At 41.7% G+C, this 12,142-nt stretch overlaps 1 protein-coding gene across 7 annotated transcripts in view; it reads right to left on the bottom strand.

Annotated features, from left to right (window-relative positions):
• zgc:92140 (uncharacterized protein LOC447854 homolog) overlaps positions 1 to 11,933 on the bottom strand; it is a 33,037-nt gene extending 21,104 nt beyond the window's left edge. For 2 of the 7 annotated variants that reach the window (XM_052457372.1, XM_052457354.1), the window contains exons 1-2: positions 11,822 to 11,926; positions 1,530 to 1,658 (exon numbers count right to left, since the gene is read on the bottom strand). The gene's annotated coding sequence lies outside the window, so the exon portion shown is untranslated. Of the gene's footprint in view, positions 1 to 1,529; positions 1,659 to 7,349; positions 7,456 to 11,576; positions 11,596 to 11,821 lie in introns of those variants that run through there. The other 5 variants (XM_052457358.1, XM_052457356.1, XM_052457355.1 and 2 more) reach the window with 5 other exon arrangements.
• Between the last annotated feature and the right edge of the window lie 209 nt (positions 11,934 to 12,142).

The raw sequence follows: 12,142 nt of genomic DNA on the forward strand, positions 1-12,142 counted from the left end.
CCCCTTTTGTCAATCTTTACTAATGTCCTGCCACCGGCACTGGGTTAAGTCTGTGTGTGCCGATGCCACAACACTATACACGTCAGCTACCACAGCAAGTGAAATCACTGCAACAGAAGAGCTGCAGTCAGTTTTAGAATCAGTGGCAAGAAGTGAAATATTTTGGACTAGTTTAAACACTAAAAGCATTGTATTTGGGACAAACCATCCACTAAACCTCAAAAAGAAAAATTGTAATGAATAATGTGGAAATTGAGCAAGTTGAGATCAAACTGCTTGGTAAGTCCCTGTATTGTAAAGCTGTCATGGTCAAAACATATTGATGCAACAGTAGCGAAGATGGGGAGAGGTCTGTCCGTAATAAAGCGCTGCTTTGCTTTCTTGACATTGTTATCAACAAAACAAATTAGTTTTGTCCCACCTGAACTACTGCCCAGTCATATGGTCCAGTGCCACAAAGAGGGACAGAGGCAAATTATAGTTGGCCCAGAACAGAGCAGCCCAGCTAGGCCTTAAATGTATACGAGAGAGTTAACTTCAATAACATGCATCTCAATCCCTCTAAGCTCAAAGTTGAGGAGAGATTGTCTGCATCACTACCTGTCTTTGTGAGAGGTACTGACATGTTGAAAGAACTGAGCCTTCTGTTCAAACGACTAGCACACAACTCGTACACCCCACAAGACATGCCACCAGAGGTCTCTTCACAGTCCACAAGTCCCAAACAGACTATGGGAGACGCACAGTACTACATAGAGCCATGGCTACATGGACCTCTATTCCACATCAAGTAACTCATGCAACCAGTAAAATGTGAACAAAACCACTGGATAAAACTACACCTTATGGAACAGTGTGGACTGTGAAGAGAGACACTGAGGCACACACACGCAAGCTAGCATACACTCTACACACAGGTACACTCTACACACAGGTACACTCTACACAACAGGTACACTCTACACACAGGTACACTAACATTGTTATACTGCTGTATTGTGGTATATTGTATATTGTAGATATGTCGTGGTACATTGTAGATATGTCGTGGTACATTGTAGATATGTCGTGGTACATTGTAGATATGTCGTGGTACATTGTAGATATGTCGTGGTACATTGTAGATATGTCGTGGTACATTGTAGATATGTCGTGGTACATTGTAGATATGTCGTGGTACATTGTAGATATGTCGTGGTATATTGTAGATATGTTGTGGTATATTGTAGATATGTTGTGGTATATTGTAGATTGTAGATATGTTGTGGTATATTGTAGATATGTTGTGTGATGTTTTATTTTGTTTATAAGGTGAGCTGAAGCCACAGAATGAATGCGAGCCCCAGTGTTCCCAATGGGGCAGTTTTGAGGATTAGGGCCAGGAGTTTTACAGTAGGGCCAGAGATCTCTCATGTCATGTGGTCAGGGTTACACTCTTGACCCTATTTATGGACTTATTATCACAGTGGCCTGGCCTGTGTATCAAATTGTATCACCGTCCTGGTACAGTAGTGTTTTAACTCATTTACCATGTTATCACCTTCTCTAGAGTGGCTCCCTGCTCCCTCCCAGATCAACAAACAGCAGAGCTCAGGTCAACCCCTCGTTGCTCCCTTTCACTCAGCTGCTCCAGGTCCGTCCGAATCACTCTGACAAGTCTGGGTGGACAAACACAGTATGGCCATGAATGTTCATTAGAAATCATTACCACTGCATCAGATACAGTATATTTCAATCTGGATCTAATTGAGTCTCTGCAGCAGGATAATTGGTGAAGCAGCTTCCTGTGTGTGACTGACCAGGGTGGGAGTGTATGGTAATTATTATTTCATTTGCAGGGTGGAAAACCTGAATAAAATAATAGAGTTGGAAGATGGGCTCCCTTTAAGTAGGTGCAAAAAAGCAGAATCATGTCTCAAAATGGTGTTGCATATTTCCTGTCAAATTATAATAACATTTTGTGAGAAGATCATGTCACTATCTTGTGGTGTTGCACTGCAAACTAGTAGGCTCTCTGTGTCTCATCTGCTTATACTCTGAGATCCATATATAGCGTGTGGTCCAGGTTCTGGCCTGCAACAGAGCAACATCCATTTTCTGTTCTGGGGGCCCTGTTCTGCAACACTTCCAGGCTCCAGCAACACTCTGCACTGCTGGTGCACATATTACCTCAACTAACCTGTACATTGACTCGGAATATAGCCTCGTTATTGTTACGCTTTTCTTTTCTTACTTTAGTTGATATTTTCTTAACTCTTATTTTTCTTAAAACTGCATTGTTGGTTAAGGGCTTGTAAGTAAGCATTTCACGGTAAAGTCTACACCTGTTGTATTCGGCACATGTGACAAATAAAATGTGAATTGGTCTCTTGCTACAGCAACAAGCAATATGTGCAAAGTCCCTCTGCCTAGGGTTGGGCGACATCCAGGTGTCCATACCGTTTCTGTACCATACCAGGGTATACGGTATTATCGAATGTGCACACAAGGGGCATTATAAATAAAATACCTGGATCTTGACCCAGGAGGGGATTGAATGTCTCTGCTGTAACCACAAGGCTTGATCTGGACATCTAGACACTTAGCAAACCAAATGCATATCCCTGAGCTGGATATAATTCATTTGACACGTTAGATTTCTTAGTTACGATAAGTTATGTTTAAGTTATAAGCAGCAGCTTGGCACGCATCACAGCAGACCCCGCAAGGAGAAAAAAAAAAAAAAAAAAAAAAAAAATCATACCATCTATTTTGATATATACCATACCAGAGGTCGACCGATTAGGATTCTTCATCGCCGATACTGATTGTTGGAGGACCAAAAAAGCCACTATCGAACCAGCAACACAACGACCATTAGCGCGCGCTAACTGGCCAGCCATTTCACTTCGGTTACACCAGCCTCATCTCGGGAGTTGATATGCTTGAAGTCATAAACAACGCAATGCTTGACGCACAACGAAGAGCTGCTGTCAAAACGCACGAAAGTGCTGTTTGAACGAATGTTTACGGCCTGCTTCTGCCTACCACCGCTCAGTCAGATACTTGTATGCTCAGTCAGATTACATGCAACGCAGAACATGCTAGATAATATCTAGTAATATCAACCATGTGTAGTTAACTAGTGATTATGATTGATTGTTTTTTTATAAGTTTAATGCTAGCTAGCAATTCACCTTGGCTTACTGCATTCGCGTAACAGGCAGTCTCCTTGTGGAGTGCAACGAGAGAGAGGCAGGCCGTTATTGCGTTGGACTAGTTAACTGTAGGGTTGCCTGAACAAGGCAGTTAACCCACCGTTCCTAGGCCGTCATTGAAAATAAGAATGTGTTCTTAACTGACTTGCCTAGTTAAATAAAGGTATTAAAATAAATAGGCGACCAAAAACACAGATTTCCGATTGTTATGAAAACTTGAAATTGGACCTAATTAAAATAGGCCATTCCGACTAATCGGTCGACCTCTAGTTTATACCAGGTAGGCTTGGGTGTTGCCCAAGCCTACCTCTGTCCAAAAGGAAGAAACATACCCTGGCCTGCCCCATGTACCACTGGACTCTATACACACACCGAGTGGGGGGAGAGACAAACACACACACACAGCAATATCCATCATGCAGTGCCTGAGCATTGTGAGTCAGTACCTAGAGGGATCCGGTTGTGCTGGCCTAGTGCTTTCTGCACTGCAATACACCTAACTTGAAACCAAATGCCACTCAGCAATGCCAATGACCGACTACCACAAATAGCATGTGCAGAGGTACTAACACACATGCAGTCAGGACACACAGAACCCCAATAATAACAGTGCCCTACTGTATGTACCACATTCATTGATTGTGCGCAAGTACAATAGCTTTGGTCCAGTTTTCCACAAATACTCATTTTTGCTAGTGGTTGTACTAAATTATTCTCCAATTAATAAAGTTGCTTTTGTTTACAATGTGAACCTAGCTAGTCAATGTAGCTGGCTTGATAGCTAGTAGTAGCTTATTGACTTCATAAATCTTAGTAAAATAACCAGTGGTGTATAACCAGTGGTGTATAATCGAGGCCATATGCAACCAAAAATCAACTTTATTTCATTATTCCAATTCACAAGATAGAATGAACGTGAGTGTCAGCCATCAAGAATTGAACCTTGCGATTCTTTGACGCTGGCCATTGGACGTGAAGCAGCTTTCATTGACTTCAAAGGAAGAGTTTCCTCAACGGATGAGGACATGGGGCATATGGGCTTTTTGGTGAGCGCTGATGCTGCCCGGTGATAAAACAGTGCCCACTTTGTCAAAAGCAGGGGTGCAAAGTATTTTGCTTGTCCATTCCCAGCACTCCTCTCCAGGGTTCTGTTGGAGAGACGTTGCTGCTGCGCTCCACCAATGTTCCGGCAAGAAGAAACATAAATCATGTCGCAGATATGGGGGTATGGTAGAAAGAGTATGTGGACTTTTCTGTAGCCTACAGGCTAGAGATAAATGTACGACAACGCAATGAGATGGGCACTTTTTACATCATGCAGGTTTCGCCAATCAAATAGCAGAACCTAAAATGGTGCCCAATTAAATAAAAAATGCGTTGTCAAGTTAACAAACATATCCTAAAAACAGGACAGGTCGGTCAAATGGACCATCACAACTGTTGTCCAGGAGTTTCACTCCATTGTCATGATCAGTGCTTTCAAGTTTGACAAGCTGATAATAACAAAAAAATTAATACTTCTGCATTTCCCGCTGTGTAAACATTGCAAATAGGCTCAAGATAACTCCTGATAAAGTTGGGTAGCTGATATTCAGAGCTTAAAATAGCCAAACTGAATAGTCACAGGAATCAGGACTAATAAAATTAACTCAACAATCTGTTTTTACAAATGGTGGACCTGGACATGGATGGGCCTTCATAAAATTCCATTGCAGCATACCCTAGCAAGACCCCATAAATGGGCCCTGCAAAACTAGAATAGTCCCAGTAAGCAAAATGACATTGAAAAGACGTGTAAAATAAGTATTTTCCAGACATTGAAGTTCTGAATGAAAGGTGAAGACACATTTTCCATACGTTTAAAATACACCATTTTCCAGGACAGTGATTTTTTTTGTTTTTGTGTGTGCTGTCCAGATCGGCCTTGATTTCCACATCCACGGACATTTGTTTTTGTTCCGATCCAGACAAAACCGACTAATGGCCGATTAATTAGGGCTGATTTCAAGTGTCCATAACAATCGGAAATCTGTATTTTTGGACACCAATTTGCCGCATTTTTTTTTTTTTTACACATTTACTTAATCTTTATTTATAGAGGCAAGTCAGTTAAGAACACATTCTTATTTTCAATGACGGCCTAGGAACGGTGGGTTAAGTGCCTTGTTCAGGGGCAGAACAAAAGATTTTTACCTTGTCAGCTCAGGGGATTTGTTCTTGCAACCTTACAGTTAATGAGTCCAACGCTCTAACCACCTGCCTCTCATTGCACTCCACGAGGAGCCTGCCTGTAATCCGAATGCAGTAAGAAGCCAAGGTAAGTTGCTAGCTAGCAAACTTATCTTATAAAAAACAATCAATCATAATCACTAGTTAACTACACATGGTTGATGATATTACTAGTTTATCTAGCGTGTCCTGCGTTGCATATAATCAATGCGGTGCGTATTCGCGAAAAAGGACTATCCTTGCTCCAATGTGTACCTAATCATAAACATCAATGCCTTTCTTAAAATCAATACAGAAGTATATATTTTTAAACCTGCATATTTAGCTAAAATAAATACAGGTTAGCAGGCAATATTAACCATGTGAAATTGTGTCACTTCTCTTACGTTCATTGCACGCAGAGTCAGGGTATATGCAACAGTTTGGGCCGCCTAATTTGCCAGAATTTTATGTAATTATGACATAACATTGAAGGTTGTGCAATGTAACAGGAATATTTAGACTTATGGATGCCACCCGTTAGATACAATACGGAACAAGGCGTTTATTCACTGAAAGAATAAACGTCGTTTGAGATGAGTTTCCAGATTCAACCATATTAATGACCTAAGAAATATGAGCCTATGTGTTATTATGTTACAATTAAGTCTATGATTTGATAGAGCAGTCTGGCTGATCAATTGTAGGCACCAGCAGGCTCGTAAGCATTCATTCAAACAGCACTTTCGTGCGTTTTGCCTGCAGCTCTTCTCTGTGATTCAAGCATAGCCCAGTTTATGACTTCAAGCCCATCAACTCCCGAGATTAGGCTGGTGTAACCGATGTGAAATGGCTAGCTAGTTAGCGGGATGAGCGCTAATAGCGTTTCAAGCGTCACTCGCTCTGAGACTTGGAGTAGTTATTCCCCTTGCTCTGCGTGGGTAACGCTGCGTCGAGGGTGGCTGTTGTCGATGTGTTCCTGGTTCGAGCCCAGGTAGGGGCGAGCAGAGGGGTGGAAGCTATACTGTTGAAGTGCCTATAAGAACATCCAATAGTCAACGGTATATGAAATACAAATGGAAATATAAATGGTATTGAGAGAAATAGTCCTATAATTACTACAACCTAAAACTTCTTACCTGGGAATATTGAAGACTCATGTTAAAAGGAACCACCATCTTTCATATGTTCTCATGTTCTGAGCAAGGAACTTAAACGTTAGCTTTCTTACATGGCACATATTACTTTCTTCTCCAACACTTTGTTTTTGCATTATTTAAACCAAATTGAACATGTTTTATAATAATAATAAATAATAATAATATATGCCATTTTGCTTTTTATTACAGTCATTGTTACAAACCAAATCGAACCCACTACCCTGAACCAACTGAGCACAGTTTTATTATTTACTTGAGGCTAAATTGATTATATTGATGTATTATATGAAGTTACAATAAGTGTTCATTCAGTATTGTTGTAATTGTCATAATTACAAATAAAACAAATATTTTTAAAAATCGTCCAATTAAATCGGTATCGTCTTTTTTTGGTCCTCCAATAATCATTATCGAAAAATCATAATCGGTCAACCTCTAGTCTGGACAAGCCTTGATTTGGTCCAAACATAAGCATCTATAAATTAAAAAAAAAAAAAAAAAAAAAAACTTTCATTCAGAAACGAAAATGGACCTGATGTCAACATCTGGAAAACACTTATTTTCAACGTCCAGAAAATATGTATTTTCACCTTTTATTCAGAGTCTAAATTGAACCAAACTTCAATGTCTGGAAAATACATGTTTTCAGTGGCGACACATCATTCATGTTTAGCAAAATAAATTAATAATAGATTTTAAATATTATTTTGGCATTAATAGGTGTCATATAACAGTTTGCAAACAATTTAAAAAAACACATCTTTGAGTTCATAAAGTTACATACAAACATGGTCTCTTTTCTGCCTTCTTGAGCAAGGTAGCTCCAAAATGCAGGTGTTTCAGCCGGGCTCAGTGCTTTCTGTGGGGGTGGGGCAGCAAGCTGAAAATACGGAGTGTAGGGGTTGGTAATGTTTTCTAGTTGCGCAGTGATTGACTCAGTATTCTGTCACTTATGGGGACCCTACTTCACCGCAAAAGCTAGGAGAGGTTAGGCCATTTGATCTGAAAGTGGTTGGGCTCGAAATCTAGGGGGAGAGCTAAAACAATTCAAGCCCCTTGGGTGCTGCCATAAAGTTACATTAGAAGTGTACATCAAAGAAGGTTCAAGGTCATTGGCCACAGATATAACATGATTTGAAATCATTGTATCTACAGTAGCTTTGATTGGACTGATCATGTCAAACTCATATTTTCAAAATCTTAGTCATCATAATGAATAAAGTCGACAATATACTGGCAAACCCTTTTCAATCGAAGAGAAATGATAGATAAAACGTATCGGTACTCATCGGCCATTGGACATAAACATTAAATAACAAGTTGGTAACCAATTTAGAAATTAAACACTGGAGTGATAGATGTGGAGAAGACAAATGTGCAAGTAGAGATGCTGGGGTGCAAAGGAGAAAAAAAATCATATGGTGATGAGGTAGTTAGGTGGGCTATTTACAGATGGGCTATGTAAAGGTGCAATGATCGATAAGCTGCTCTGACAGCTGATGCTTAAAGTTAGTGAGGGAGATATGAGTCTCCAGCTTCAGTGATGAGTAGAGTGAGGCTATTTTGTAAATGACATCGCCGAAGGATCGGTAGGATAGTCAGTTTTACGAGGGTATGTTTGGCAGCATGAGTGAAGGATGCTTTGTTGTGAAATAGGAAACCAATTCTAGATGTAATTTTGGATTGGAGAAGCTTAATGTGAGGCTGGAAGGAGAGTTTACAGTCTAACCAGACAACTAGGTATTTGTAGTTGTCCACGTATTCTAAGTCCGAGCCGTCCAGAGTAGTGATGCTCGACAGGCAGGCGGAGGGGGTGGAGGGGGGCAGCGTTCAGTTGAAGGTAATGCATTTAGTTTTGCTTGCATTTAAGAGGAGTTGGAGGCCACGAAAGGAGTGTCGTATGGCATTGAAGCTCATCTGGAGGTTAGTTAACACAGTGTCCAAAGAAGGGCCAGAAGTATACAGAATGGTGTCTTCTGCATAGAGGTGGATCAGAGAATCACCAGCAGCAAGAGCGACATCATTGTTGTATACAGAGAAAAGAGTCGGCCCGACAATTGAACCCTGTGACACCCCCATAGAGACTGCCAGAGGTCCCAACAACAGGCCCTCCGATTTGACACATTGAACTATATCTGAGAAGTAGTTGGTGAACCAGGCAAGGTAGTCATTTGAGAAACCAAGGCTGTTGAGTATGCTGATAAGAATGCAGTGATTGTACAGTATCGTCTTTTAAATCGATGGCGGTTATGGTATCGTTTAGGACCTTGAGCGTGGTTGAGGTGCACCCATGACCAGCTTGATAGCGAAAAAGGTATGGTGGGATTTGGAATGGTCGGTGATCTGTTTGTTAACTTGGCTTTCAAAGACTTTAGAAAGGCAGGGAAGGATATATATAGGTCTGTAACAGTTTGGGTCTAGTGTCACCCCCTTTGGAGAGGGGGATGACCACAGCAGCTTTCCAATCTTTAGGGATCTCGGACGATACAAAAGAGGTTGAACAGGCTAGTAATATGGGTCGCAACAATTGTGGCGGATACTTTTAGAAAGAGAGGGTCCAGATTGTCTAGCCCAGCTGATTTGTAGGGGTCCAGATTTTGCAGCTATTTCAGAACATCAGCTATCTGGATTTGGGTGAAGGAGAAATGGGGAGGCTTGGGCAAGTTGCTGTGGGGGGTGCAGAGCTGTTGACCGGGGTAGGGGTAGCCAGGTGGAAATACTTATTGAAATTCTCAATTATTGTAGCTTGATCGGTGGTGACAGTGTTTCCTTGCCTCAGTGCAGTGGGCAGCTGGGAGGAGGTGCTCTTATTCTCCATGGACTTTACAGTGTCCCAGAGCTTTTTGGAGTTTGTGCTACAGGATGCAAATGTATGTTTGAAAAAAGCTAGCCTTTGCTTTCCTAACTGCCTGTGCATATTGCGGGGGGTATACAATGCTAATGCAGTACACCACAGGATGTTTGTGCTGGTCAAGGGCAGTCAGGTGTGGAGTCAACCAAGGGCTAGATCTGTTCTTAGTTCCACATTTTTTGAACGGGGCATGCTTATTTAAGATGGTGAGGAAAGCACTTTTAAAGAATAACCGGGCATCTGACAGAATGAGGTCAATATTCTTCCGGGATACCCAGGACAGGTCGATTAGAAAGGCCTGCTTTCTGAATTGTTGGTGGTGCACATGTAGCCTATAGTTTTAGAGAAATGTAATCACATAATATGGTAAGGGCTTTCGCTGGCAGCTTATATGCCCCCTTTATTTATCCTACAGTTCTGACTTGGTGTACATGGAGAATACTCTAAGAATGGCACAGTTCTGAATGTCACTGTACATGTCTTAATCAAGATTAATCAAAATTACGGATGACCTATTATCAGCTCGTCGTCCCCTTATGCCATAGTTTGTACATCTCAATTGTCAGTAGAAACTACATTTGTTTAATTAAGTAGCTATATCAGCTACTGATAGCCAGGTGTAGGCACGGTAAGAATTCTCCCCATTGTCCTGAAAATAAAGCTCTGCTGTTGGGACAGCTTTATGTATGCCCTAACTGTTTGTGGGCAGTTTGTCACTGTTACAGTGAAATTAATGTATTGTTTAGTGTTGTGGCTTGCTGGCATGCATGAACATAAATGATTGAGTTTGCCCCACCAAAATGTACATGCTAAAATCGACACTGCATATTTTACACATCATTTTGCTTAGTGGGACTATTCTAGTTTTGTTGGACTGCATTTTTTGTTCTTGCCTAGGGCGGCAGAACAGCAAGGACCGGCCGTTAAAGTGATGTCACGTTAACATTGCATCATAGCAACCCCAATTAGGGTTGCACTCCACCTCCGCCAAAGACAGGCGAAAATCACCACCTGAGATTCAGACAGTGGCCAGATAGGGGATGGAGTGAGCGAGAGCACAAATTGAGAGGCAGAGAGATGGGGAGATGAGCGAGGACAGGACAGCTAATAATAGATCTCTCTCTCTGCCTGGAGGGAGACGCTGACTTCAGAGCAAGCTGTGCGCTGTATTTTTCTGCCGCCGGAACAAAAGCCATATGCGAGCGGCGAATCATACACATCGCATTCACGAATGAGGACTGCAGATGGAGGCATACAGATAAAGCCAGACAAACGTAGATTGCATGGTCATCTAATCACAACAGTGCAGGACTATATTAGCCAATGTACAAGCTGCTAGCAGAATATAGTGGCTAAGCAATAAAGCAAATACACCTATGTGCATCGGTCCAATTATTGCAGTGGACCAGCAGCAGGGGATAGCGTCCAGCGACTAACCAGCAAATCAGTCAGCTGTTATATTATTGTCAAACAGAAGGCTAGGCCCTTATGGCGACGTAAGGTAAACACTAAAAATTATCCTACGTTGCTCAATACTACGTTACCCAATACTATAGTTGCTGAAGCCATATCACTAAAGCACATCAGTGGCCAAGAAATATTGATCTGTATGTGTCTCGATATGATCGCCTGTGAGCTCATGGAGCAGTGACAATGTCAGGTATCCATATACATACAGAGAAGCACCTCGAGCACCTCCAGTTCACAGTTCAGTCTCAGAGGAGCCGTAGATCTCGACACAAGTAATGTGTTTGAATTAAGGCGTCAATTAATAGTAGAGCTGCGCCGCATGCCCAGATCTAACGTGGCGGAGCAAAGTTGATCCTCGCCTCAACACACAGTTGTGTCCAGCTGTGCTGCAGAGACACACTGGGCGCATTGTTTCCCGCAGGGAAAGAGAGGGTAACGTCTCTACGTGTGTACACAGAGACACACATGCCTAGATAGGTGATTGTCTTTAAAACAGCCCAGGTGTCCTCTGTTCATGTTGCTTCAAGTCCAGAAACAAACGGCATTGCAGACGAGGAAGAAAAGAGAGAGCGACAGGGCAAGGGGGCCAGCGTGAATTATTTGTTATATATTTTTACAAATTGGGAAAGCAATAAAGCCATCGAACTGTATCCAACCTGAGCATAATGCTAAACGGTAAACAAAACATACCTACTATAGTACTCCATTTCCCCTATAGTCTCCTTTCTCCTGACGCATGCAGATATGTCTAACAGAGACATGTCCGAGAGCCGAACCCCAAGACACAGGAAGGAAAGCGCCAGGCAATCACAGCCCGAGTCAAGGAACAACAACAAAAGAGAACGCTACGCAATAAATCATATATGCACGTTCATTTAAGACGCTAATAACGTTTTAAAACTAATAGCGAGTATTTTATGAATGTAGCTACTTACTTTACTGAACCAGTTCCTTCACCGTCCACTTGAGATTCGCCGAGCTTTACGCAGACAGTCAGGCGGGAGCTGGCGCTACAGCGTGTGGCTGGGAACCGTATTACCACTTCACTGAATGTAAACTATGGTTTGCGTCATTTTACCAGGATGCCACTATTTCGCGCAGTAATGCAGCCATCTTGCTTAGGACTTTACTGTTTAATGTAAATATTCTGTTCATTTTTTTGGCAATAAGAATATAGAAGGGTTGTTTTGTGAATTAAAAAAATATATTTTAAAGGTGGCTAAATAAATTAATACATTTGACAACAGAAGCAAGTA

This window comes from Oncorhynchus keta, chromosome 1 (assembly GCF_023373465.1).
Source record: "Oncorhynchus keta strain PuntledgeMale-10-30-2019 chromosome 1, Oket_V2, whole genome shotgun sequence".
NCBI classification, from domain to species: Eukaryota; Metazoa; Chordata; class Actinopteri; order Salmoniformes; family Salmonidae; genus Oncorhynchus; species Oncorhynchus keta.